The 27090-nt window shown below is 40.5% G+C and overlaps 1 protein-coding gene and 1 long non-coding RNA gene across 6 annotated transcripts in view; both read right to left on the bottom strand.

Annotated features, from left to right (window-relative positions):
* The window catches only part of LRRC8D (leucine rich repeat containing 8 VRAC subunit D), a 123860-nt gene that overhangs the window by 70719 nt on the left and 26051 nt on the right, over nucleotides 1-27090 (bottom strand). The window contains exon 1 of one of the 5 annotated variants that reach the window (XM_086717487.1): nucleotides 26360-26382. The exons of the other annotated variants lie outside the window; for them this stretch is intronic. The gene's annotated coding sequence lies outside the window, so the exon portion shown is untranslated. Of the gene's footprint in view, nucleotides 1-26359; nucleotides 26383-27090 lie in introns of those variants that run through there. 5 annotated transcript variants of the gene reach the window in all.
* On the bottom strand, nucleotides 13306-17943 carry LOC147578163 (uncharacterized). Its single transcript, XR_015254866.1, has 2 exons — nucleotides 16370-17943; nucleotides 13306-16129 (listed from the first exon to the last, which is right to left on the bottom strand). It is a non-coding gene; the product is annotated as an uncharacterized LOC147578163 (long non-coding RNA).

The following is a 27090-nucleotide window of genomic DNA, read 5'->3' as shown; positions in this document are numbered from 1 at the left end:
AAGGAAGGTTTTTTTTTTAATGTTTTTATTTTTGAGAGAGAGAGAGAGACAGAGCATGAGCAAGGGAGGGGCACAGAAAGAGACACAGAATCCGAAGCAGGCTCCAGGCTCCGAGCTGTCACACAGAGCCCGATGCGGGGCTCGAACTCACGAACCGTGGGATCATGACCTGAGCCGAAGTCAGATGCTTAACCAGCCGAACCACCCAGGCGTGTCTGGGTGGCTTGGCTGGTTAAGCATCTGACTCTTGATCTCAGCTCAGGTATTGATCTCAGGTTGTGAGTTCAAGCCCTACATTGGGCTCCATGCTAGGAGTGGAGCTTACTAAAAAAAAAACTTCAGTGTACATCAATTTTCTAGAAAAACTAAAAGGCAAGCAAACACAACTTAACTGCTTTTATCTTCTAATTAAGTTGACTTAAGCACCCAACCAAGCTTAAGAGAACCACTACGCTTCTCAGACCATCAGAGCAGAGCTTGAACCTAAGTCTACCACCGGCTTTGGTATCCTTCACCCCGCTTCCTTCCCAATCCTTTAACTCTGCACTGATATGGCACCTACCCTACGTCCCCCAGCTAGAATTATTGAAGTCCTCTTCAAGTCATCTGTCAACTCTCATATCCAGAAGGTTGCTGAGTCCTAACGGTTTTAGCTTAGAAACTGTTCACCCGGCCTTCTTCTCCCCACTGCCCAAATCCAGGCTTTAATCACAACCAAACTCCCTGCCACCTATTTCTATCTACTGCAGCCTACTGTCTTTAGAAAAGAAAATGGAAATCTAATCATACTTTTCCCCTGCTGGTTCTGGGATCAAGTCCAACCTTCACAAGTGTGCACAAAGCTGCAACTACTTCAGGTGCACCATGATCACATACCCTGTGAGGTTCCTGCCACCCTCAACTGTATCTACAGTGAGCAGGCCAAGAGAGCAATGACAAAATCCCCATCAAAATAATACGGTGGTGATATCTGCACCAGGTTCTTCTTCTACACCTTTCCCCAATTCCTGTTGCAAAGGCTCCAACGGGGGAGGAGGACTTTTTTTGTACTGAGTACAGTGGCTGAGAGGACGGGCTGGAAGCCTGGACTCCTCCTGGCGTGCCCCTTGAGAGCTGGTGTGATCCTGGACAAGTTACTTATTCGTGCTGAGCCTAAACTTCCTTTTCTGTAACACGGGACTAAGGAGGGCTGACCTCACCTCAAGCGTTGTGTCAATTAAGTGACACAGTGAGTGCTTATATTGATGTGCTTTATATGGGGAGGAATGAAGTGAGGTATGTTTACATAAATAAACCTCACGGGCATCACAGAATTCACAAATACTCTTCAAGCACGTGTGATGGGGTGTGCAGCAGTTGTGGGCGAGATGACGCAGATGTTTTTAAAGACACCTGTGTGGGGGCGCCTGGGTGGCTTGGTCGGTTAAGCGTCTGACTTTGGCTCCGGTCATGATCTCACGGTCCGTGAGTTCAAGCCCCACGTCAGGCTCTGTGCTGACAGCTCAGAGCCTGGAGCCTGTTTCAGATTCTGTGTCTCCCTCTCTCTCTGCTCCTCCCCTGTTCATGCTCTGTCTCTCTCTGTCTCAAAAATAAATAAACGTTAAAAAAAAAAAAATTAAAAAAAAAAAAAGACACCCGTGTGATCTGAGGAGGCCTGTCAGCTTTTAAGGACTTGATCTAGGGATGCTTTACTTTGCAACCCCTTTTTATTTTTATTTTTTTATTTTATTTTTAATGTTTCTTTATTTTTGAGACAGAGAGAGACAGCACGAACAGGGGAAGGTCAGAGAGAGAGGGAGACACAGAATCCGAAACAGGCTCCAGGCTCTGAGCCGTCAGCCCAGAGCCCGACTTGGGGCTCGAACTCACAGACCGTGAGATCATGACCTGCGCCGAAGTCGGACGCTCCACCGACTGAGCCACCCAGGCGCCCCATTGCAACCCCTTTTTAAATAATGCAAAGTTCCCTGGAAGAGATCAGTAGTTTCTGATTCTTACATTTTAGGATCTTAAACTCTTCTGATTTGTCTGCTTCATTACATCTTCTTCAAAACCGGGAATAAAAACTCTGTGCCAGACACCAAGCAGAGTACTGGGGAATATAAAGTTGACTCTTATATTAGCCCACCATTAGAAGGCCATTCTTTGGCTTGGTTGTGCTGGTAAATTTAGTACCTTTAAAAGAAATCTCTTACATTTGGGTCCATTTTCCACCTTTTCGTGTTTCCTTTGCTTGTCACAGACAAGGATTCTACTTAATTGGTCTCTGAAAATGAGAGACTGCTCAACCCCTTCCACTTAAATTCTACCCCGTCAACAGGCAGTCCTTCCAGTCAGGGCAGCTATTTTCTCTCAACCTTCTAATCCCTGAAGTCACAGGGTCAAAATGTGGGTCATAATTTGTACCTTTTAAGAATTCCCAAAGCATGTATTTCTTAAGTGTATTAGAATTCCCAAGAACCTAGGAAATCTTCATTTTAAGGGAAAAAATTTTAGTTAAGTATCTTTACATGAAAAGATGTTCTATATCATTAGTCACTAGAGAAACATAAATCACAATGAGATACCACTACACCCCTACTGAGATGGCTATAATCAGGAAGACAGATAATAACAAGTGTTGGCCAGAATGTGGAGAAACCAAGACCTTCATGCACTGCTGCTGGCAATGCAAAATGATGCAGTTTATTTTATTTATTTATTTTTAATATTTATTTATTTTTGAGACAGAGACAGAGTGTGAGTGGGGGAGGGGCACAGAAAGAGGGGGAGACACAGAATCGGAAGCAAGCTCCAGGCTCGGAGCTGTCAGCACAGACCCTGACATGGGGCTCGAACCCACAAACCGTGAGATCATGACCTGAGCTGAAGTTGGACGCTTAACCAACTGAGCTACCCAGGCGCCCCTAAATGCAAATGATGCAGTTTAAATGATTAAAGTCTGGCAGTTCCTCCGTATGTTAAATACAGAATTACTACAGGACCTATCAATTCTACTCCCAGGTATATACTAAGAGAAAGGAAAATATAGGCCCCCACAAAAATGTGTACACAAATGTTCATAGCAACATTACACACAACAGCCCAAACATGGGAAACAACCCAAATGTCTGTCAACCAAGAAGAATGGATAAAATTTGGTATATCACATCTAGTTTCAGTTTTGCAAGATGAGAAAGTTCTGAAAATCTGTTTCACCACAATGTGAACATAATACGGCTGAACTGACACTTAAGGATTTTTTTTTTTTTTTTTTTTTTTTTGCCATAGGGGAGCCTGGGTGGGTTCGGTCAGTTAAGCATCCAAGTCTTGATTTTGGATCAGGTCGTGATCCCCGGGTCATGGGATCAAGCCCCACACTGAGTGTGGAGCCTGCTTAAGATTCTCTCTCTCCCCTTATATCCCTCTCCCCTGCTCACTCTCTCTCTCTCTCTAAATAAAAAACTTTTTTGGCATATCTAGACAATGGAACATTATTTGACAAAAAAAAAAAATGAAATACTGACACTACAACATGGATGCACCTTGAAAACATTATGCTCAGGGAAAGAAACTAATCACAAAGGTAACATACTATATGATTCTACTCATATTAAATGTTCAGAACAGGCAAATCTACAGAGACAGAAAGTAGATTAGTGGTTGCCAGGGGCTCGGGGAGAATGGAGAATGACTTGTAATGAATTTCTTTTCTTTTTTTTTTTTTTTAGTTTTATTTATTTAAATAATCTCTACATTCAACATGGAGCCTGAACTCACAACCTGAGATCAAGACTCACATCCTCTTCTGACTGAGCCAGCCAGGTGTTCCAAGTCTTTTTTAGGTGATGAAATATTATAAAGTTGATTGTGGTGATGGTTGCACAATTCTGTGAAAGTACTAAACACCATTGTACAATTTAAATAGGCCAATCGTATGTCATGTGAACTATATCTTAATCAAGCTATCAAAAATATGTAAGCAAAAAAACAAAAACAAAAACAAAGGACAATTAAGTGAATTACTTGGTCCTTAGGCTAAAGCCATGACATTCTGTTTAGCTTAATAAAAGGCCTTCAGCTATGCAGTCTATATCAGTAATATTTTTACCAATTTTTCTTTTCAGTGTTAAGTATAAGGGATCCAATACACTTCAAGTCCTCACGGCCTTTCCTAGCTGCTTTGCTGTGTTCTTACTACACTCCCTCCTCAACAGGTGCTCCTGAGTGACAGGGCTTCAGGGTTACCTGGGTAACCACAAATCACCTACAGACAACAATAGAGAGCCTTCAGCCCTTCGTGAGACAAGAAAACAAGGTTTCTCGGGCGCCTGGGTGGCTCAGTCGATTAAGCATCTGACTCTTGGAGTTGGTTCAGGTCATGATCTCACGGTTTTGTGGGTTCGAGTCCTATTTCAGGCTCAGAATCTGCTTGGGATTCTCTGTCTCCCTCTCTCTATGCCCCTCCCCCACTTGTGCTGTCTCTCTCAAAATAAATAGAAACTTAAAAAACAAAAACAAAAAAAAAGCCTCTCCATTCCTCTCACCAAGCAGAGGCTTTGTAAGATACAGATATAGTTTAGGAGGCTAGAGAGGTAGAGACCCAAGAGGATGATCCACCGGAGCCAAAACACCTTTGGAAATCCAATGATATGTTTGTGCTTGGTCTGCAGTATGTTATGCGTGCCATAAGCAAGTGTTCTGACATGGGGCTCTAAGGAGCTCTAGAGGACCAGAGACATTCAAGAGTCTGTGACTGCTCCAAAAGAATCTATTTTGTTTTCATTTCACTGTTAATCTAAAAGAAACTGATATAAATACACAACGGGCCATCTGAATTATTCCCCTTACCAATACAGTGCCCAGGTTTGCATTTATGATCACAGTGGTTCCGAGCGATCCCCATCACTAACAGCACTTATAAATACAGTAGCAAGCACACAAGGCAACGATAAAGGCCATTGTTAAGACACTGAACAAGACTTTAATTTCATGACACCATGAAATAACAAACAGTAGAGTATGGTAGTATATTAACTGCTATAGACTAATAAGGAAAGGACAGAGGTAGACTTGATACGTCAACGATGCAGTCACACTAAGTGAAAGCCAAATGATATTACATTAATGCTTTCATAATAATGCCTTCAAAATAGCATGAAAGTATTGTAAAACAAAGGGTTTGTTTTTAGTGGTTCAAAAATTACAAAGTGGAGGCAATTATAAGAAAAAGAGTTATGTTCAAGTTGTTTTCAAAATAGTGTGAATGAGTCATTTCTATTATCTATTGACTTCCTTCAACACTCTGACGCTTAGCCACATGCTAAAACTTTAAAAATTTTCCACATCTATAAGAACTAAAATCGACAAACATATCCCTGTTCCTGGTTTTAGTAACAGCTGAAGTAGGTATATGCTTGATGTTGATTTCAGTAATTCTACAATGCTAACCTTATCTTTAAATGTACAAGAAATTTACAGCACTAGCAAGAAAATGAGAAATCGTTAAAATCATCAAAATTGTAATTCAAGGACTGCTCACTGACAGACGTGTTCTGATAAGGTCTCACAGTTCTGAGATAGTAAGCAAGGCCTTCGAGTCCATAATGGGCTTCTGAATGACAGATTATGCTACAAACAAGTATTCCCTGCATTACTATTATCAAAATCAAAAGACTTATATGCACTAATTATTAGGACCTAAGGAAAACAAGTTTATATTATTATTTTTTTTTAATCAACATAGGTGATTCAGTTTCAGAAAAAAAAGCACTCATCATATGAATATTTTTCATTTAAATTTTAATGGTTTTTTTTTTAATTTTTTTTTTTTTAACGTTTATTTATTTTTGAGACAGAGAGAGACAGAGCATGAATGGGGGAGGGTCAGAGAGAGGGAGACACAGAATCCGAAACAGGCTCCAGGCTCTGAGCTGTCAGCACAGAGCCCGATGCGGGGCTCGAACTCATGGACCGTGAGATCATGACCTGGGCTGAAGTCGGATGCTTAACCGACAGAGCCACCCAGGCGCCCCTAAATTTTAATGGTTTTAAAATGTTGTTTGCATTTGTTTGTGACTTTTCAAATGTTTCAGTAGTTGCCTGAGTGCTATCAGCATAAGGAGTATATATTTTGTGACTATACACATTTAGTGTAAGGAAAGAGAATTTAAATCATTAAGAGGAATTTACTAAAATCTCCTTGAAAGAAATTCACGCGTAAGCAATACTGTATGTAATAACGTGAGCGTGATTTGGAACATGTTCATTCATTCAAAGAACATAGCAGATCCTACTGTGTGCAAAGCACAAAGATACAGAGGGGAAAAAAGACAGATCTATCTATGCTCACACGGAGCTTGGAATCTATCAGAAAAGGTAAATAAATGTAGTAAGCGAAATGTTAGGGAGGTACAAGGTACTGCAGAAACAAACATCAGAGGGACCTAATTTAGCGTAGGGGTTAAAGAGGACTTCTTGAAGCATATGACATTTAAGGTGAGACGAAAGGAAGAAACAGGAATTAGCTAGATAAAAGTGAAGCAGCAAAGGGAGAAGAGCATTCTAGGCATCAGACACATCGAGAAGGCTCACTGTCATGGAAGTGTAGCAGATTCAAGGCACAGAAAGACATTCTTGGGGCTGTGAACAGTGTGTCTGGAGTACAGTCGGGGGAAGGGAAGGCAATACCATGAAATGGAGACTTTCTCATGCAAGGTCTTAAAGTCTTCTTAAGGACTCTGGCTTTTAACTCCTTATGAAGAAGTTCTGAGGGCACTGAGAAGTCACTGGAAGATTTTATGCAAGCCACTTACATATTGTGTTTGGTCATGTAAAAGCCCCTAAGACAGCGAGTAGAGAACACTAGAGGTCAGACACAGGGAGGGGGCTGGAGGTAGCTTCAGCAGTCCCAGCAAGACTGGGCAGTGGCCACTCTGGAGCTGTGTGTTGAAGAAGTATATGGGAGTTTCAAGGGACAGCAGGAAAAGATTAAGAATTTAAGTTTAAGATTGAATTGAGACTACTTGGTAACTCATCGCAAGTGGCAGGGAAGGAAGAAGGTTATACTAAGAGAAAGGGCCAAGTGGTAACTGGTGGACAGAGGTGTCTTTCCCAAGATGGAGGAAGAATTGCAAATCCTTAGGAGTTGAGGACCACCTGCATTCAAAGACTGCTTTGTACAAGTTGTCTTAAAAAAAAGTATTTTGTTTTTCTTGCAATTTCATACCTCTAAATCTATTATGAATAGTTTTTCTTTTTTTAAACAAAAATACTACTGACTTGCATAATCACTCACACCCAGGGGCGGCAATATTCAAAACAACTCTGTGTTCTTTTTGGGAAGTCTTGGTTCAAAGACAAAAATCAGAGAACAGACAAATCTTTTGATCCTTCCTACTGACACGGTGCTTCAATGCAAACCCCAAGCACTACTAAGACCTTTCTTTGATGGGACAAAGGGCAACAGCTCAACATAGGCACTTAGGTTTAAGAGGCTCACTCTACATTTTAAGCCACAGAAAAAGGATTTAAATATCAAAAGAGCTGGGAACTCAAGTTCAAATGACCAATGCACCTGGCAGAATTTAACCCAGCATTAAACCTCTCCATGCAAATTCACAATTTTCTAGGAACAAACAACTCTGGGAAAATTTTCCCATGACCCACCTCCTCACGAACATTTTTAATATTTCAAAAATGCTTAAAAGCCGGAACGAAGCAATTTTTAAATCTCAAAGGGTCAGAGCAACTGGAATTAGTTTAAGAATGCATTACACATGAAAGACACCAAGGCTCTATAAACAGGGCATCTTCTTCACACCAAAGCACAAGAAAACAAAGGAAGAATGAAACTAACACAGACCGCAGAAAATATCACATGAAAGGAAATCATGTCTGGCCGAGCCTACACCAGAAAAATCTCAAATAAACAGGTTTGGTTTTTATTGGCTTCCTAAAAGCAAGGAGTACAAAAAGAAGAATCACAACCATTTTGAACACCTCGCAAGTAGAATTTTATTAATATTCCTGGTTATTAGGATTACTAAGGAGACAAACAGAAGCAGAGGATCCAGGGCCACCCACCCTGCCTGGTTGTGCACAGGTTAGCCCCATTACCACTCACTGTAGTGCACAATCTTTTGGGTCTGTCTCTATCTCTTCCTCCAGGGGCCAGAAGTGGGAAGACTACAGATGCCCCTTGAACAACATGGGTTTGAACTTTGTAGATCCAGTTACACCCAATTGTTTTTCAGTAAGTACAGTACTATAAATGTACTTTCTCTTCTTTATGATTTTAATACTTTTTTCCTCTAGCTTACTTTATTGTAAGAATACAGTGTACAGTACATCCATAACACAGAGAATATGTTTTAATTGACTATGTTGTCAGTAAGGCTTCCGGTCAAGAGTAGGCTATTAGTAGCTAAGTTGTGGGAAAGTCAACAGTTACACATGGATTTTTTTAACGTTTATTTATTTATTTAATACTTATTTATTTTTGAGAGAGAGAGAGACAGACAGACAGACAGACACACAGAATCGGAAGCAGGCTCCAGACTGTCAGCACAGAGCCCAATGTAGGACTTGAACTCACAAACCATGAGATCATGACCTGAACAGAAGTCGGATTCTTAACTGACTGAGCCAAGCAGGCACCCCATCAGTTACACATGGATCTTTGACCACATAGGGGCTTGTTAAGCCCTTAACCTCCATGTTATTCAACGATCAACTGTATTTTCATGGGTGATCATTTATTTTATTTAATCAACACTTGTGTATTTACTACGTGCCACACTGTTCTAAATGCTTCACAAATAAGAACCTAGTTAGTCCTCATTAGAACCATATGAGAGAGGCACTATGATTATTCCTGTTTTCCATGCAGAGAAATGAGGCAGGGAAAGGTGATAAAATTTGCCAAAAGTCAAAGTGCTAGTAAGTGATACCTCTGAGATATGAACCTAGTCTTAATCATCAGACTGTAGAGCTACAAAGGTTATTTTAATTTTCTCCTATAGTTCCTATATTTTCTTTAAATGAGGATTTACTGCTTTTATAATAAGGAAAAGCTAAAAGATCATTTCTACTTTGAAATACAAAACAAAAAATAAATAAATAAATAAATAAATAAATACATACATACATACATACATACATACATACATACATACAAACAAGGCCTCAAATACCTCTTCTATGAAATCACAGGAATAAACACCTCATCTGCTGGAAACCAAGGGGTTGGGCCAGATGATCTTCTTTGGATTACCTGACACAGATCTTCAATTCCACACTCTGCTCCCCCATTACACAGGCAGCACAGGGAGCAGAGAGTGTAAAGAAGAGTACCAATTAAGAACATGTTGTCTGGAAAACTGACCTGGATCTAGTTCCAGCCTACAAGCTGTATAAACCTAGAACAAGTGGCTTAAGCCCTATAAGCCTCAATTTTCTGACCTGTACAGCTACACTTGTCTCCTAGAATTAACTCACATAAAACACTTAAAAACAGAAGAGTGCCTAGTATAGAGTAAGAGGTCAAAAAACTATTGAACATAGAGCTAAACTCTCATATTTGCCTATTTAGATCATTCCTGGGCCAGGGCAATCAAATCAACCAAAGATCTCATGAAATAATTAAACATGGGCACAAGAAAGAATCTGAGTAGGAACCAGAAAGGTTTTCATCCATGCCTTACTTAGCTGTCAGCAACAGGACTAGCAGGGTAGAGATCATCTCTGAGCCACAAAGAAATGACTTCTAGGTCTACAGGCTACGGTTATGGTGCTGCGCTGGAATGTATGAAATAACTACAACGTTAGGTACCAGGTCTCCAATTTGCCTTTTTCTTTTTTTTTTTTTTTTTAATTTTTTTTTTTCAACGTTTATTTATTTTTGGGACAGAGAGAGATAGAGCATGAATGGGGGAGGGGCAGAGAGAGAGGGAGATACAGAATCGGAAACAGGCTCCAGGCTCTGAGCCATCAGCCCAGAGCCCGACGCGGGGCTCGAACCCACGGACCGCGAGATCGTGACCTGGCTGAAGTCGGACGCTTAACCGACTGCGCCACCCAGGCGCCCCTAATTTGCCTTTTTCTAATACGAAGAGTTAAGTTTCAAGGAACAAGTTACTTCACCTGATTCTCCATTTCATTGCTTATAAAAGAAAACTGAATTGAGTGGCCCCAAAGATTCCTTCCAGCTCTAACAATCTGTATTTCTTTGATGGTATAAACCTGATATCACTCTTTTAGTCATGAAGTCTGTACTGATGAGATCTATCAAATTTCTAAGTGATACTACTCTGTCAAGCAAGTAGATCTTCAAATAGCTTGTAATGAATAAATTTTTTATGTTGCCGGTTTAGTTATCTACAGAGATTCCCCAGTTATCTTGAAAATGTTCTCTTAAAATAATGCTTCTGGCCCTTCTGGACCTATTCTTCTTCTCTCTCAAATACAATATATCTGCAATTAGGAGCCTGGCTCCAAAAAAAGAAACTTAGAGGAAAAATTAAATGTTACCAATATAGATTTCTACATTCATAAGCCTTTGTATAGTGAGATTTTTCTCTATCCATATCCAACTGCCATTTAGTGCTTTCGTGACCTTAATGATGAAGCAGAAAAAGCTCACAGGAAAGCTAAAGTAGTAATGGATCTTGGCTTCATCAAGGGTTTTATGACTGTCCCTTGTGCCAAATCCAAAGGACACAGAGGATCCGTAGCTGTTCACTCACTGACTTGCCCAGGTATCAGACATTGATGGCAATGTTACCCAAGGAGCTCAGGGCATCCCTTGGCACACTGGTGGACCCCAAGGCATAGGTATAGAGAGTAGGATGAGAAAGGAAGAGAAAAGAATTAAAAGCTCTACAAAATTTAACAGGAGGCCAGAAATGGAAGAGAGAGAAAGGAAAAGGGACACAGAATGAAAAGCTATAGAATCATATTCATTTGGAAGGAATAACTACACCAAAGTACTTTAGGTACATTAAATTCACATGACAAGCATCACATCATCTTATCCTCATTTTATCCTCATTCTAAAGACAAGGAAACGGAAGCTTAGAGATTTTAATTTAAGACTGAATGGTATGTGTGCACGTTGTGACCTCAGAGAACTCACTTTGTGCCCATGGGAGGCGTTGGTCTCTCTGCAGCCATGACTGAGGATGGACAGCCTCTCTGAGGTGCCCTCAGCGCTGGGACCCTGGATAGGACAGGGCAGCTCAGTCCAGCTCGGCATAGCTTTGGAGATTTGTTTTTCATATGAAGCCAAAGTCTGTTGCCCTGCAACTTCGACCTGCCTTTATCCCAGGAAATCAACACATTAGCAGCTATTAGGTTTCCTGTCAAAGCCCCCATCAGTAACTAAAATTTTCTAAATGTCAGAAATTTTTCAAGGAAAATCTCAAAAAACCATATATATATATATATATATATATATATATTTTTTTTTTTTTTTTTTTTTTTTAAATAAGACCTGTAAGGTAAGAGTTAAGAGCCTTGGGATTTGCAAACTTACTATAGGAAGGTTGAACATGGGTCTATCTTTGATTAGGTACTTCATAGAGGATGATATACATCTATTTCTATTAAGAAAGGAATCAGAGTTGCCTTAAGTTTTAATGTAAAAGATTTAGTTTAAAATATTACTGACTTGAGATCAGAGAGTACAGAGATTTTATCTCTTCCAGAAAAGCTTACATCGTACATTTCCTTTATCCTGGAATGGTTCGGATAAAAGCCTCCCTTAAGTATGAGATCTGTAAGCTTTCTTTCCCAGTACTGATGAAAGCTTACTTAAAAATGAAAAGCTCATCTAATGTGTGACCTTCAACTTAAACTGCCTGGCATTTAAGTTCCATCCATAAAGTGGGAATACTACTTGGTACACTGTATTTTAGGACTGTTGTAAAAATGTTGCCTTTTGGTCTTACTGTTACTGCCCCCTAAAATATACAAATTACTCATCTAGAATTAAATGCTAAAATAAGCAGGGAAACTTAAACAAATATAGAAAAGATTTCATGTATTTATATATTATATGTATATATGTATATATTAATTTGGCAACTATATATTTTAATGCTCAGTATTTGTAAAAGGTACTGACAAAATCATTGTTTCAATTTTTGAATTTTCACTTCGCCGTTTGTAACCACCTCCTGAAGGCACAAAGTGGGAGTTCGCCTCTTTGTGAGAACACTGCTTTAACGTCTCCATCTCATACTGGGCATTTGTGGCACCACGGATCACAAGCTCACACTTCCTTCAAAGAGCAAGTGATCAGGAAACACATAGGGGAATCGTCATGAAATAAATGGGTGGTAAGGCAGACCAAAATTAGTGCCTACTGACTCTTCCCTGAGGGTACTTATTAAAGCATTATGGTTTACATTTAGAAAGGCAAATATAACCTATTATGCTATCAGTTCTTTTGGGGGTAAAAGCTCAGGGTTGCAGATAATCCTCTTTCCCCATATTTAAAATAATGAGGGGATTATTTCTTTCTTCCATTCAGTTCTTAGCCCCAAACCATTTCTCACTTAAGTAATTTTCACAGCGGTACCTGAGAAGCAAAAAAGGCAGATAGAATGTCACAGTGTAGACAGTGACAAGTTAAAAACTGAAGGAACCAATGGCAACTCAGGTCAAAGGCAGCAAAGCCAACACAGGTAAGGTTTAAATCAATGGGCAACATAGAAACAAACACTAGAATTCTCACCATTGTTTCTCCATTAACATTTCCATGTATCAAGTCTCTCACTCAGAAATGAGTTTAAAAAAAGAATCAAATTACTTATCCTTAATCCCACACCTAACTGAAGGGTTTACTAATATGGTTTATACTGCAAATGTCAATTCATTTCAAGCTTATCTTAATAAGCATCACAAATCAGAAACTTGACTTCTGACCTCTCTACTTCTTTTTTTTTTTTTTTTTTTTTTTTTTTAACGTTTATTATTTTTGGGACAGAGAGAGACAGAGCATGAACGGGGGAGGGGCAGAGAGAGAGGGAGACACAGAATCGGAAACAGGCTCCAGGTTCTGGGCCATCAGCCCAGAGCCTGACGCGGGGCTCGAACTCACGGAGCGCAAGATCGTGACCTGGCTGAAGTCGGACGCTTAACCGACTGCGCCACCCAGGCGCCCCTCTCTACTTCTTATAAAATACCAAACATCAAAATAATATACAGGAAATGTATTCAATTCTACCCAGAATCCCTTCAACAGCGATATTTATATTTTTGTATTTCCTTCGAAATCTGTATGTATTTCAGCACAGTTGCAATAATCAATGTGTTCTGAATAAATTCTTTTTTACACTTATTTCATAATTTTTCCAACTGTCTTTGTTGGATTCTATTAGCTTTAAACAGAATATGACAACTAGTTCATTTCTTACCTTAAGTGAAATTTCCCAACTCTATTAATAGACTATATTAGAATGGAGACCTATAATTTTCACCTGGAAGTACAGACAAAACTGGTTTGCTTTTTTAAAATTCTCTTCTTTCAGAAGACACAAAAAGCCTCGCTGGTCTTTTGCTTACTTGGATGTAGCAAGCAAGCATCAAGAGATAATGATCCCAATTTTAGAGGCTAATGAACTACTACAGTACTTATAAAATTTATGGCTTTCTTAAAAACACCTGGCAGATTAGTTGGTACTAAAACCATTTTTTATTTTATACATATATATTTTTAAGTTTATTTATTTATTTGGGGGGGGGCAGAGAGAGAGGGACAGAGAGAGAATTCCAAGCAGGCTCTGCATTGTCAGTGCAGAACCCGACACAGGGCTCAATCTCATGAACCCTAAGATCATGACCTGAGCCAAAACCAAGAGTCGGATGCTTAACCAAATGAGCCACCCTAGAACCATTTTTTAAACAAATCTACATTTTATCTGTTTACACTGAGCCATGCAATTTTTAAGTTTTAATGTGGGTTTGATTTACATGCAAATCCAAATAGATTGAGAAGATATAATCAACATCGAAAAAACAATGGTTATTTTCTCTACTACGGCAATGAGGGGGAGTTTTCTGAAATAGAGACAGCAATAGCCTCACATTAGTTACAAGCTCTTCACCTACTACTAGAGGTACTGCCTCTAACAGTCTCTCCCCACGCTGCCCAACACAGGTTTCATACCAGGAAACCAAAGAAAGATTACAAGTTTTACAAGGAAAGCTCCACTTCAAACTGCTTTTCAAGTGTTCTTACACTGCTCATTATTTTGTGAAAGACACTTAAGAGGCATAAGGACATTCCATGCAGAGGAAAACTTAATTAGGCAGAAACAGAGAAGTATGCTTAACTCTGTATTAAGTGAAAACCTTTTTTTACATCAAACCACATGGTGGATTGATCCCTAAGTCATTCTCACTGTGTAGGCAGAGAAGGTACAGGGCAGGAGTGACAACCTTCCCAGCGCAAGGGGAGCAGCAGCAGACCCCTTCCTTTGTTCCTACCAGTGCAGTGATGGGGCTGTGAGGCAGTGTGGTGGTCTCAAGCTGGAAGACAAGAGAGGGTAAAGCATAGAATAGGAAATTTTCAGCTTATTTTGCTGTCATTTGCCCTCTCCTCTCCCTTCGAAAGGAAAGGAGCCTTTTTTCTTTCTGATTATAAAACAATACCTACTTGCCATGAAAAGAATCAGATAATACAGAAAACTATAGAAAAGAAAATAAAGGGGGACCTGATTGGCTCAGTCAGTTGAGCATCCAACTCTCGATTTCAGCTTGGGTCATGATCCCAGGGTGCTGAGATCAAGACCTAAGTCAGGCTCCACACTGAGTGTGGTGCCTGCTTGAGATTCTCCTTCTGTCCCTCTGCTGCTCTCTCCTGCTCGCATACACTCTTTCTCTCTCTCAAATAAAAAAAAGAGGGGCATCTGGGTGGCTCAGCTGACTAAGTGTCCGACTCCTGATTTTGGTCCAGGTCATCATCTCACAGATTGTGAGTTCAAGCCCCATGTTGGGCTCTGTGCTAACAGCAACGAGCCTGCTTGGGATTCTCTCTCACCCTCTCTCTCCCTGCCCCTCCCTCATTCATGCTCTCTGTGTCTCTCAAATAAATAAGTAAATAAGTAAACATCAAAAAATACTTTAAAAAAGTAAATACTAACTATAATTCTTCTACCCAAAGATTAACTACTTTTAATGTCTTAGTATATATAATCTTCCAATTTTTTTCTATGCATATGCACACAAACATGTTTTTGCTTTTAAAAAAAAATCTAGAAAGTGAAATCAATTGTAAACTCTACATTGATCACCAAAAAAAAAAAAAAAATTCGTAAAGTATAATTGACATGCTTAAAGAGGAGATAAAATAGAATCATATAAAATGTTAGCTTAAAAACCACAGAAGAAAATGGAGAAAAAGGAAACAAATAGCCACTGCAACAAATAGAAAACAGTTACCAACATGGTAGACATTAAGTCCACTAGATCAATAATCACCTTAAATGTGAATCATGTAAATACACCAATTAAATGATACAACTTGGGGTGCCTGGGTGGCTCAGCCGGTTAAATGTCTGACTTCGGCTCAGGTCATGATCTCGCGGTTCATTAGTTAGAGCCCTGTGTTGGTCCGTGCTGACAGCTCGGAGCCTGGAGCCCGCTTCGGATTCTGTGTCTCCCTCTCTCTCTGCCCTCCCCCACTTGCACTTTGTCTCTGTCTCTCTCAAAAATAAATGAACATTAAAATTTTTTTTAAAAAGATACAACTTAACAGATTTTATTTTTAAAAAATAAACCCAAATATATACGGTCTATAAGACACCCAGTGTCAACACAGACCTAGGTTAAAAACAGAGCAAGAGGGGCACCTGGGTGGCTTGGTCGGTTGTGTCCAACTTCGGCTCAGGTCATGATCTCATGGTCCATGAGTTCGAGCCCCGCGTCAGGCTCTGGGCTGACAGCTCAGAGCCTGGAGCCTGTTTCAGATTCTGTGTCTCCCTCTCTCTCTGCTCCTCCCCTGTTCATGCTCTGTCTCTCTCTGTCTCAAAAATAAATAAACGTTAAAAAACTTTTTTTTTAAAAAAAGAGCAAGAAAGAGATCAAAGTTGTATGGAGCTTTGAGATCTGTTCTATCTTTTCTTGAAAGACAAGTGCAGAGGGGCGCCTGGGTGGCGCAGTCGGTTAAGCGTCCGACTTCAGCCAGGTCACGGTCTCGCGGTCCGTGAGTTCGAGCCCCGCGTCGGGCTCTGGGCTGATGGCTCAGAGCCTGGAGCCTGTTTCCGATTCTGTGTCTCCCTCTCTCTCTGCCCCTCCCCCGTTCATGCTCTGTCTCTCTCTGTCCCAAAAATAAATAAACGTTGAAAAAAAAAAATTTAAAAAAAAGAAAGACAAGTGCAGAAAAAACTGGTCTATCGAGAAATTCTGTAAAGTTCTCAATGTTTAAGTCATTTTCCCAGTATACATAAGTATTATGCAATATTTCAATTTATTGACCTATTTTATAGGTCTGACCAAATATTGACCTATTTTATAGGATCTGAGGAATACAGAATTGCATATTATTTGAACCCACAAATTAATGGTAAATAAATACTTAACACACTTATTTCTCCCTAATCTTGCTTGTATCTAACAAAAATCTGCCAACCATAACACAACTGATGCCCTTCCTTAAAGATGAGCTCTCATTCCTTGTTTCTGGAAGTAGAGAAATATTAACAAATGTTCTTACTGCTACTTGAGAATGTGTGTGTGTATAATAATTCTGTAGATTCCTTCTTCCATGCAGTTTCATGACCAATGTGAGCTGCTAAGCTTTTATTACTAGCTGAGCTCTGAAATAATTCACTGATCTAGCATGTTTAAGTTCAAGTTTAGACGCTATATGTTTGCAGAAACTCAGTGGGTTTTTCTCTGATCTTCCTGAATTGAACGCCCAAAAAAGGACATTTTCATTGCTGCATCTCTAGCATGGCCCACACTGACCAAACACACATTGGAATTGGACTCTGCTAAACTAGGAAGTGGTCCAGTGATGACAATTTCACATATGCCAATGGAAGTTTCTGAATTCCACATACATATCCTGGTTCCGCATGTTAAAAGGGGAAAAAAGGCAGCATTCAATTTGATTTTCTGAGGTTGGAAAAAAATAACTGAAACTTTCCCATTGTGTGATGATGCTGGAATCTTTGATCTCCACTACTCTAAGTTCACAGTCAGGCTACTTAGTTTATTTTGAGAAAGCAAACCTTTCCTGTTGTTTCTCAGGAAATGGAAGAACACATTTATAGACTATGTTTTAACTTCACGTTTAGACGGTTTTAATTTTTTTTAACTATGTTTCACTTAGATGAATATTTAATTATGTGGCGAAATTAAGAGTTTCAGAAAGAAACTAGAACAGTTGCCTGGAGGGAGAATAGTGTTCTCAGACTTAAGCTAAAAGGGTGAATTTAAAAAAAAAAAAAAAAAAAAAAAGTCTCATGCAAACTGTTACACCCTGTTTCTTCCTGTGAAGAATTTTCCAAGCATTAAGTTGTGTAATGGCTTAATGAAGAAAAAAAGAAATGCCCAAGTTTCTCTCAAATGTGTAATAGCATAGAGAAAGATTAGAGAATTAATTTTAAAAAGAGTGTCCCATTACCTGTTTAGGCTTGTTAAATTATTACAGTAAGCTCTGGAGGTACTCACCTGATCTGGATTCACTTTTATTTATTTTTATTTTTTTTTTAACGTCTATTTGTTTTTGAGAGAGACAGAGACAGTGTGCAAGCTGGGGAGGGGCAGAGAGAGAGGGAAATACAGAAACTGAAGCAGCTCCTGCTGCTCCTGAAGCAGGCTCTGTCAGCACAGAGTCCGACGCGGGACTTGAACTCACCAGCCATGAGAACATGACCTGAACTGAAGTTGGACGCTTAACCGACTCGACTGAGCCACCCAGGCACCCCATCACATTTTTTTAAATCTTTTTAAAAAAATTTTAATGTTTATTTATTTTTGAGAGAGAGAGAGCACGCGAGCAGGGGAGGGGCAGTGAGAGAGGGAGACACTGAATCCAAGCAGACTCCAGCACAGAGCCCGACACGGGGCTTGAACTCACAAACCGTGAGATCATGACCCAAGCTGAATTCGGACGCTAAACCAACTGAGCCACCCAGGCGCCCTGATCTGGATTCACTTTTTCTTTTTAATCTTTAAAAAAAAATTTTAATGTTTATTTATTTTTGAGAGAGAGAGCACGAGCAGGGGAGGGACAGTGAGAGAGGGAAACACAGAATCCAAGCAGGCTCCAGGCTCTGAGCTGTCAGCACAGAGCTGGATGTAAGGCTCGAACTCACAAACCATGAGATCATGACCCACGCTGAAGTTGGATGCTCAACCAACTGAGCCATCCAGGCACCCTGATCTCGATTCACTTTTTAATGTTAGCTGAACTCTAGGGCTTTAAGATGTCATCCCTGTTTGTTTGTTTGTTTGTTTGTTTAAGATTTTATTTTTAAGTAACCTCTATGACCCAATGTAGGGCTTGAACTTACAACCCCAAGATCAAGAGTCACATACTCCCCTGAATGAGCCAGCCAGGCACCCTGTCATCCCTGTGCTTAACAGGAATCAGACAGTTTAAACAGCTTTGAAAAGTAAATGTTCATCCAGGGGAAGAACATTCCCAACTGAGCCTTCAGTGATGAAATGCTTCAAACTATTTCTGGTTTCTCTACTAGCAAAAAAATCAAGGTGTAGTGAAGGAGATGGGAAGGAGAAAGTCTTTTGAGGCAAGATGCTGGAAATAATGCTCACCCTTCTTCGACTGTTGAATTCTCTTCCACAATGCTATCTTTTTGATGAGGAGGGAGAAATACACCCAGTGAAAATAAAATGCAATCATACAAGGGAAAGAAATACCACAGATGACGAATGCAAAGACCTCCTACTGCCTTTACAAAGAGCCCTGTGAGATCTTGGGGGAGCCAAGGCACACACACTCAACAAACCTACCCTGTCATCGCCCTGCACCACTCACAGCCCCATGCCTCTCTCCTTTCCTGCTGAGCTCCTGGGTGCAGGCCGGCAGTGGATCTGGGGCATGCTATCCAACAGCTGGCCTGGCCTCTTGCTGTCAACTCCCCAAAGGCACTGGCGAGGGCTGATATCAGAGGGACTCCTGAATGATAAATGACAGGAACCTAGCTTCTCTTACTCTTCTGGCCACTCATTTTTGTCTTAATAACGAACAGGTCTCGCAGATGTTCTGGGACCTACGGGAGACTCGAGGGGACATGAATTGTAATTTTCTCCCCTGAAAGGTGAGGACGGCGAGGCTCAGTGAGATTAGTGGACTTCCCCAAGGCCGTTGCCTGTTGATGGGAGAACTCAGACACCAACTCGGGCTCCCTAACGTTCAATCTCTTAGCTCCTTCTGTGCTCCTTTTCCTTCCTTCCCCCTCATCCTTAGGTTCCTTAAATCACCATCTAAACCTAACGTTTCAGGCAAGGCTTCTGGGTTTTATTTTAAAAGGTCAGTCATGGTATTTATCTTACTGTATGAACCAGAAGAAAACCCCACCATCAGCACCTAATGCCAGCTGACAAAACACCAACTGATACACTTACTCATCCTAAATCCGTGAGCTCCTTTCTCCAAGTTTATTGTTACCAAGTCTCAACTATCATCCCCAGGCCCCCTCACTCCCAGATTTCATCGGCTCCTACTTTAACTAAGAAAACCCAAGCCATCAGGAACGAACTTTCTCAGCTTCCTCCTCTTCCACTAGCACTCATCTATAGTTACACGTATCTTCTTCTTCTTCTTTTATGTTTATTTTTGAGAGAGAGAGAATGTGTGCATGAGTCGGGGAGGAGCAGAGAGAGAGGAAGAGAGAGAGTCCCAAGCAGGCTCCATGCTGACAGAACCCTCCCTCCCGACGTGGGGCTTGATCTCATGAACTGAGATCATGACCTGAGCTGAAATCAAGAGTCAAGTCACTTAACTGAGCCACCCAGGTGCCCCCCCAGTCAGATGTATCTTCTCTTCCTCTCCCATCCCAAAGGAATGACTGTCCCTGTTCCCTCTCACGATACCTCCTTTGATCGTGCATACACTCCAGATCATATCTTTTCTGAAGCCTTACTCCACCACTCATTCTCTCTTCTTCTACTTTTGGTTACTCTCTCCGCTTATTCTCAAACAAAACACAAGCTCTGGTCACAATTACACCTGAAAAATATTCCTTCATGGACAAATGTGTGCACACACGCTCCAATTGGTGCCTCTCCCTCAGTCCTTCCTCACCCTTGACTTAAGAACTCTTCCAACTACCAAATACCAACTGAATTTCTCATGGCCAAATCCAGGCTCCCACTTTCAGTCTTTGCTCTACCTGGCCCTCCCGGGGCTTCCCACAGACCTGAGAGCTTTTCCCTATTTACTACCCGGGTGTTTTGGCCAGTTCCTTACCAGAGCTTCAGAGAACTTATCTCTAAAAGCCAGTAACGGGGCCACCCGGGGGGCTCATTCGGTTGAGTGTCTGACTTCAGCTCAGGTCATGATCTCATGGTTGGTGAGTTCGAGCCCCGCATCGGGCTTTGTGCTGACAGTTCAGAGCCTGGAGCCTGATTCGGATTCTGTGTCTCCTTCTCTCTCTGCCCCTCCCCTGCTCGCACTCTGTCTCTCTCTCTCCAGAATAAACATTATAAAATATATTTTTTAAATAAGGTAAATAAAAGCCAATAACATTAATGATTTCAGGAGGTTTTATTCAAAGGACCATATGACAATAGAAACAAGACAAAAACCCTAGTGCTCAAGCTTCCCATAGGTTTTGTTTGTACCATTTCCTGATCTTGTTTCGTTCTCCCCTTTTGTCTGTTGGCCTCTGGTCACAGGGCCATCCATCAGTGATCTCAGCTACATTCACAGCTACAGTCATCAGTTCCAGTCACTCCCCAAAGCACATCTCTGGCTGTGACTTCTCTCTAGGGCAAGGCCTCTCAAGATCAACTGAACGTCCCAGGGGCACCCCAACTTGACTCCAAATTGAAGTCACTACTCTCTCTCCAAACTTGCTCCTCTCATACTTTCCATTCTGACTAATGACACCATCAGCGAATTTTCCCAACCAGAAACATCAGGGGCCATCTTTCTTTTTCCTCCCCTCCCACTTTCCATTCAATCAGTAACCAATGCTCTCTCCTAAATGAGTTTCAAACCCATCCTCTCCTTTCCTTTCCCACCACGCTCAACGTAATTCTGGTCCTCACTACTTCCACCTGGGTTGTTTTAATAGTCACTGGACTTCTCCCTGCTTCCTTTTCATGTACCTTAAGACCGTGACTTAAGCATTTATTTCATCTCTGGTCGGGAAAAAACACCACTACCAGAAATAGCATGTGTAGCCCTGGACATGGCTGGATCAAGAATCGAGGCCAATGGGGCGCCTGGGTGGCGCAGTCGGTTAAGCGTCCGACTTCAGCCAGGTCACGATCTCGCGGTCCGGGAGTTCGAGCCCCGCGTCGGGCTCTGGGCTGATGGCTCGGAACCTGGAGCCTGTTTCCGATTCTGTGTTTCCCTCTCTCTCTGCCCCTCCCCCGTTCATGCTCTCTCTCTGTCCCAAAATAAATAAAAAAAGTTGAAAAAAAAATTTAAAAAAAAAGAATCGAGGCCAAGATGTACCCCCAGCCCCCTTTCCCCTGCACCCTGACCTCTCTGCTCCAGTCACTCATACTCTACGTTCCTCGCACATTGAGCTCATCGGGGCTCCGAACCTGGACTATTTCTTTCGTTTTTTCCCTTCTCTACAGCCTGGTAAGTAATCTTATCCCTCTAATAATCGGCACCAAAATCACCTCCTTCATGAATTCTTCCCTCACAAATAAGAAAGGATAAATCACTGCCTCCTTTGTGCCCGATTCTATTATTATTTATCACAACGTACTGTGGTAAAGTGCCTCACTTTCTAAGTTCCAGTTAATGATTTATGTGTCTATCTTCTGAGGTCGGGCACTGTGTCATATTCACACTATATCTTCAACACTTAGCACAATGACTGGCACACAGCAGGTAGGAGGAAGAGAGAGAAGGGAAACTAAGATCTAGTAGTCTGGAGCTCAGCAAATGTCTGCTGAATGGATGAAGTAGCTTTGCTGTCAGTTATATTAGAATAATTGAATAAGAGAGGAGGCTGGTAAGACAGGTGGATCTGACAGCTGGTGAGGTGAGCATAAAGGAACCTGAATGAGAAATGGGAAATGTCAGCACAGATGAAGACCTCTCCAGAGTATGTAAGTTCAATCAGGTCAGTAGCTGGGGTTGTTATCATCAAACTTAGGTGAATACCTAATGAATCCTGTTTAAAGCACACTGGGAGAACAACTCCAACAGCCCAAGGGCATGGTCTTATCTGTCTAAGCAGGTTTTAGACTCTAGAACATTCTATATTATAACTTTATTGGACTTTGTGCAAGCTTAGTAAATTTCAGTAGACTGCAACCCTACATCCACAAAGCATCTATAAATAACTCCAAACAAAAGAAGAATAAAACATAGCCTATCACCCATATAATGCTAGACCCGATGGCCAAGAAGAATATCTTTGGTCCAGGCAACCATGCTATGCAGTATCTATTCTGATACCAAAATTTGTCCCCCACAGTAATTTCACATTTACTTACAATAATATAAGCCATGTTATATACAACATGGTTTCATGCCATTTCATCAACTAAGGAAAAAGGACACTATTCTGCACAGGCATGCAAATGCTTGTTTATCAAATCAAGTAATCCAGCATTCAGGGTGACATGTATTAGAGCCTGGAAGAGGGATGAGACCAAGTGATCTGAGAAGAGTGTGGAGCAAAATAAACTTGGGGAAAACCAAGTCAAAACTGGCAATGTTTTCCCAATAATAAACAGACATCTATAATCAACAGGTTTTCAAGAGTTTTCAGCCATGTATTACAGCATCACAAACATTCACTCAAAAGCCATACTAGGAATGCACATCCCAGATCTATAAGTACATGCAAAGCACTAAAGAGGAAAGAGAAGCCTTTGAAGTGAGACCCCCCTGCCCTACATAGATAACCAAGTGTGGAAGGGAGCCATGTTGCTGAAAAAAATAAAACTGAGAAAGAAATGTAACGTAAGGAATGTTAAATTACGTTACTAAATAATGCTCCCAGTGAAGTAAACACATTTCTAGAAGACGTCTGCAGGTGTTAAGAGTTAACACACACAGAAATAACAGCAAGAAATCTACCTAAAATAATGTATTTTTGAACTTTATTTTTTTAATGTTTGAGAGAGACAGAGAGAGCGAGCGCGTGCATGCATGTGCACAAACATGAGCAGAGGGGCAGAGAGAGAGGGGGAGGGAGCAGGCTCTGTGATGTCAGTACAGAGCCCAACGCAGGGCTCAACCCCACAAACCATGAGATCATGACCTGAGCCACCCAGGTGCTGCTATTTTTGAACTTTTAAATTTATATCAATCTTGGTAATATAAATGTACATGTAACAAGACATATTTGAAAGCCATAATAATTTTAAAAGGGTATCAATGACCCAGGAACACACAATTAAGTCACCTAAACAAATGAGAGATCTCAGAAAGAGATCTCTATCAATATACACTTATATGCTAGAGGCAGCACCAACTGTAGAGAAAGAGTAGATTATTTCGCAAACAGTGTTGGTCAAATTGACTCACAACATAACCAGTTTTTAAAAAATAAAAATGCGCTTGCTGGTGTGACTCAGTCGGTTCAGTGTCCGACTCTTGATTTTAGCTCAGGTCATGATCCCAGAGTCGTGAGATTGAGCCCTGAATCTGGCTCTACGCTGGGCTTAAGATTCTCTCTCTTCTGGGGTGTCTGGGTGGCTCAGTCGGGTAAGTGTCTGGCTTCGGCTGAGCTCATGATCTCACGGTTTCTGAGTTTGAGCCCCACGCCGGGCTCTGTGCTAACAGCTCAGAACCTGGAGCCTGCTTCAGATTCTGTGTCTCCCACTCTCTCTGTCCCTCCCCCACTCATGCTCTGTCTCTCTCTCAAAAATAAATAAACATTAAAAAAAAATTTTTTTAAAGATTCTCTCTCTTCTTCTCCCTCTGCCCCTTCCCCACTTATGCTCTCTCTCATTCACAAATAAATAGTTTCTACCTCATATATCAAATTCCAAATAGTTTAAAAACTCAAGAGTAAACCTATAAAACTTGAATAAAGTGAGGGAAGACTAAACCATGGTATGATCCTAGAACAGGGAAGGATTCCTGAAATGACTCAATCACAGACCACAATAACATTAAAAACGGATGGGTTCACCTACATTAAAATTAAAGATTTTTGTTGTTGCTAATGAAAGTCACCCTACACAGTTATCAGGCGAGTGACATACTGGGAGAAAGTGTTCACAATACCCAAAGCAGAGAAGGGATTCGTTTCTAGAATATACAGGAATGCTAGAAGAATTCTTTCGAAGAACTTATCAGAAAAGGGCAAGAGACCTGATTCACAGAAAAGGGAAATTAAATCAAGCAAAAGGAAGGGATGCTCAACCTCACTTGTAGTCATAAAAAGGCAAAATTAAACTATGAGGTACAAAAAACATCTATCAGATTGGCCAACATCAGGAAATTTGTTAATAAAAAAAGAAATCATCATGCAGTATTGGTGGCGATACAAACCTGCCAACAAACTGCAGAGTTCCCAGTAAAACCAATATGCTTACAGCCTAACATCCAGCTGGGCTGCTTGTGGCCAATATTGCCTCAAGACACTCTCACCAACAGAGTCAATATATCTAGGCTTTTGAGGGAAAAAAATGAATACATACTGTGCAAAAGCCAAAAATATTCATAAAAACCTTAACTCTTCCACGTCCCTAATTTCCTAATGCCTTTATATGCTCTGTGGCTGTAACTTAACCCCTGCTGAGAGGGCAAAGTTAAACTTAAGACTAAATGAAGTGTGACCATTTCTCTTCACTAGGGAGGTTAAGGACAGAAAGAAGCAGATATAAAGGAGGGATAGTTTTATCATGGGGAATCAGAAATCTGGATCCCAGTCCAGGGCTTCACTTGTTTCTATGAATGGGTAAGCTATAATTTCTGCCTGCCTCAGTTTCCTCACCTATAAAACAGGGAGATTATCCACCGTGCACAACACCAGGAGGATTAGAGACAATCCATGTAAAGGTCTAGCACACATGAAGTGTTAAGCAGGAAGTGATTTTTTTGTTGTTGTTTAATCAGAAAAAAAGACATTATGCACTAACCTTAATAAGTTTTGGTGCTCGGCCTATCCTGTCTTTAACAGAACACCAAAACCACAGAAACAGGCATGGAAACCAAAGAGACCGATTCAGTAGGAACTTATGTGTCCATTTTTTCCACCAGGAAATAAGGATAAATAATATCTCTTTCCATGTACTCATCAAAAACTGTAAAGGTTAAGGTTGAGAGGAAGCTTCTTTTAGCTTCTGGGAAATGAAAATAAGGCTGCTGCTGGTGGTACTTAAGCCAGTGGCAATTATGCAACTGGTGTCAGAGTCCTGACTATATTAACGTAAGGAAAGGATATTCACAGAAGTAATGCAGGGAAAATGGTCTTACAAGAATTCCAGTTATCCATAACTGAGTACTTCTAAGACCTCAAAGTTGACCATGAAAAACAATTAACCTGGAAACAAAATCAGATTCAAAGTCAGGACTTTACACATCATCTATTTAATGTACAAGAAAGATGGAGATCGGTATCTTGATAATCTGACGGCTAACAGACTGTACATTTAAATCACCATTTTGCCATCCCTAGCCCAGAGCAGTTGTTTTACTTTGGTCCTGATTTTCCAGCCCATGGACTTCAAGGTGCTGGCAGATTTCAGTGCACTGAACCCACATCTCACATAGATATACACTCCTACTGTGTAAGTACAAGAAGATGTTATAGGCATTATTTACACTATATATTCAGCTGAGTGATACATAGTACCTCTGTCACTCAATATTAGCAATCATCAGAAATAAGAAGTAAAACTCTAAGCAAATCAAAATCTTTGAAATCTTTAAGTATTAATAAAAGCTTCCCAATTTGCGTGAAGGGTTGAGAACCACTGCTTTAAAGCTTGCAATTTCCAATAGAAGATAATTTTTACTATATAATGGACATGAAAAAACCAGAGGGTTTTGAAAAAATGAAAATGCTAACACAATCAATCTCTACTCTAGCCCTCTCTTGGTCATAAACTTCTCCTTGGCATTTAACATCAAAGCTAGTATGCTTTCATTCCTATTCACAAGCTATTGGAACTGTCCCAGACAGACAGAAATGGCAGTACATTGTTTATTAAGAAAAAAATACGTATTTCATTCCTCATTTATAAAAGAAAGACCACTTACTTTATCTCTTTCCTCTCCCACTTTCTCCCCTTCTGATACTTGGTACAATTCTAAGGAACAGAAGTTATAGATCACTACGGATACTCTGTTGAAGACAAAATAAATATTGCATGCAGCATTTCCCAGTAAAAACGTACTCTCAATTTTATGTTCTTCTTAATGCCGCATAAAATATTAGCTAAAGAAAACCTTAACTTTAAGCATCACAAAGATAAGAAGAAATAAACTTATTTCCATCTGGAGAATACTACAAAATTACTTAACATAGAATTTAAAGCAAACATGGATTTGCTATTGTTGTTCTGTAATATGACCTTTTCTTTCTTTTTTATAATCTCTATGCTCAACATAAGGCTCAAACTCACAACCCCAAGATCACGCTCTACTGACTGAGCCAGCCAGTCACCCATGTGATATGACCTTTACTGTGGGTATCCTGAACTGGGGTGGGGAGTTGCAGGGCTATGTATGGTGGTAGTACGTTATATATGGTAGTGGGCTGTAGAGACAGTCCCACACATCATTTCATAATTTATTATTTCTTTTCTGGGACATAAAGTGTTCTAGGGTTAAACCAGAAGTACTGCTTTTCTGTTCTAAAAAACAATCTGACCCTTCAAAAAGAGACAGTTTACTAAGACTTGACATAAAATATCTGCAAATTAAAATATGCCATTAGAATTCTGGCAGCAGAAAACAGATCAGATTGATACAAACACAGCTAAATCTAG

This window comes from Puma concolor, chromosome C1 (assembly GCF_028749965.1).
Source record: "Puma concolor isolate L17-30 chromosome C1, mPumCon1.1.hap2, whole genome shotgun sequence".
Lineage (NCBI taxonomy): Eukaryota > Metazoa > Chordata > Mammalia > Carnivora > Felidae > Puma > Puma concolor.
The sequence above is the reverse complement of the archived record's forward strand: the minus strand, read 5'-3'. Positions and strand labels throughout refer to the sequence as shown.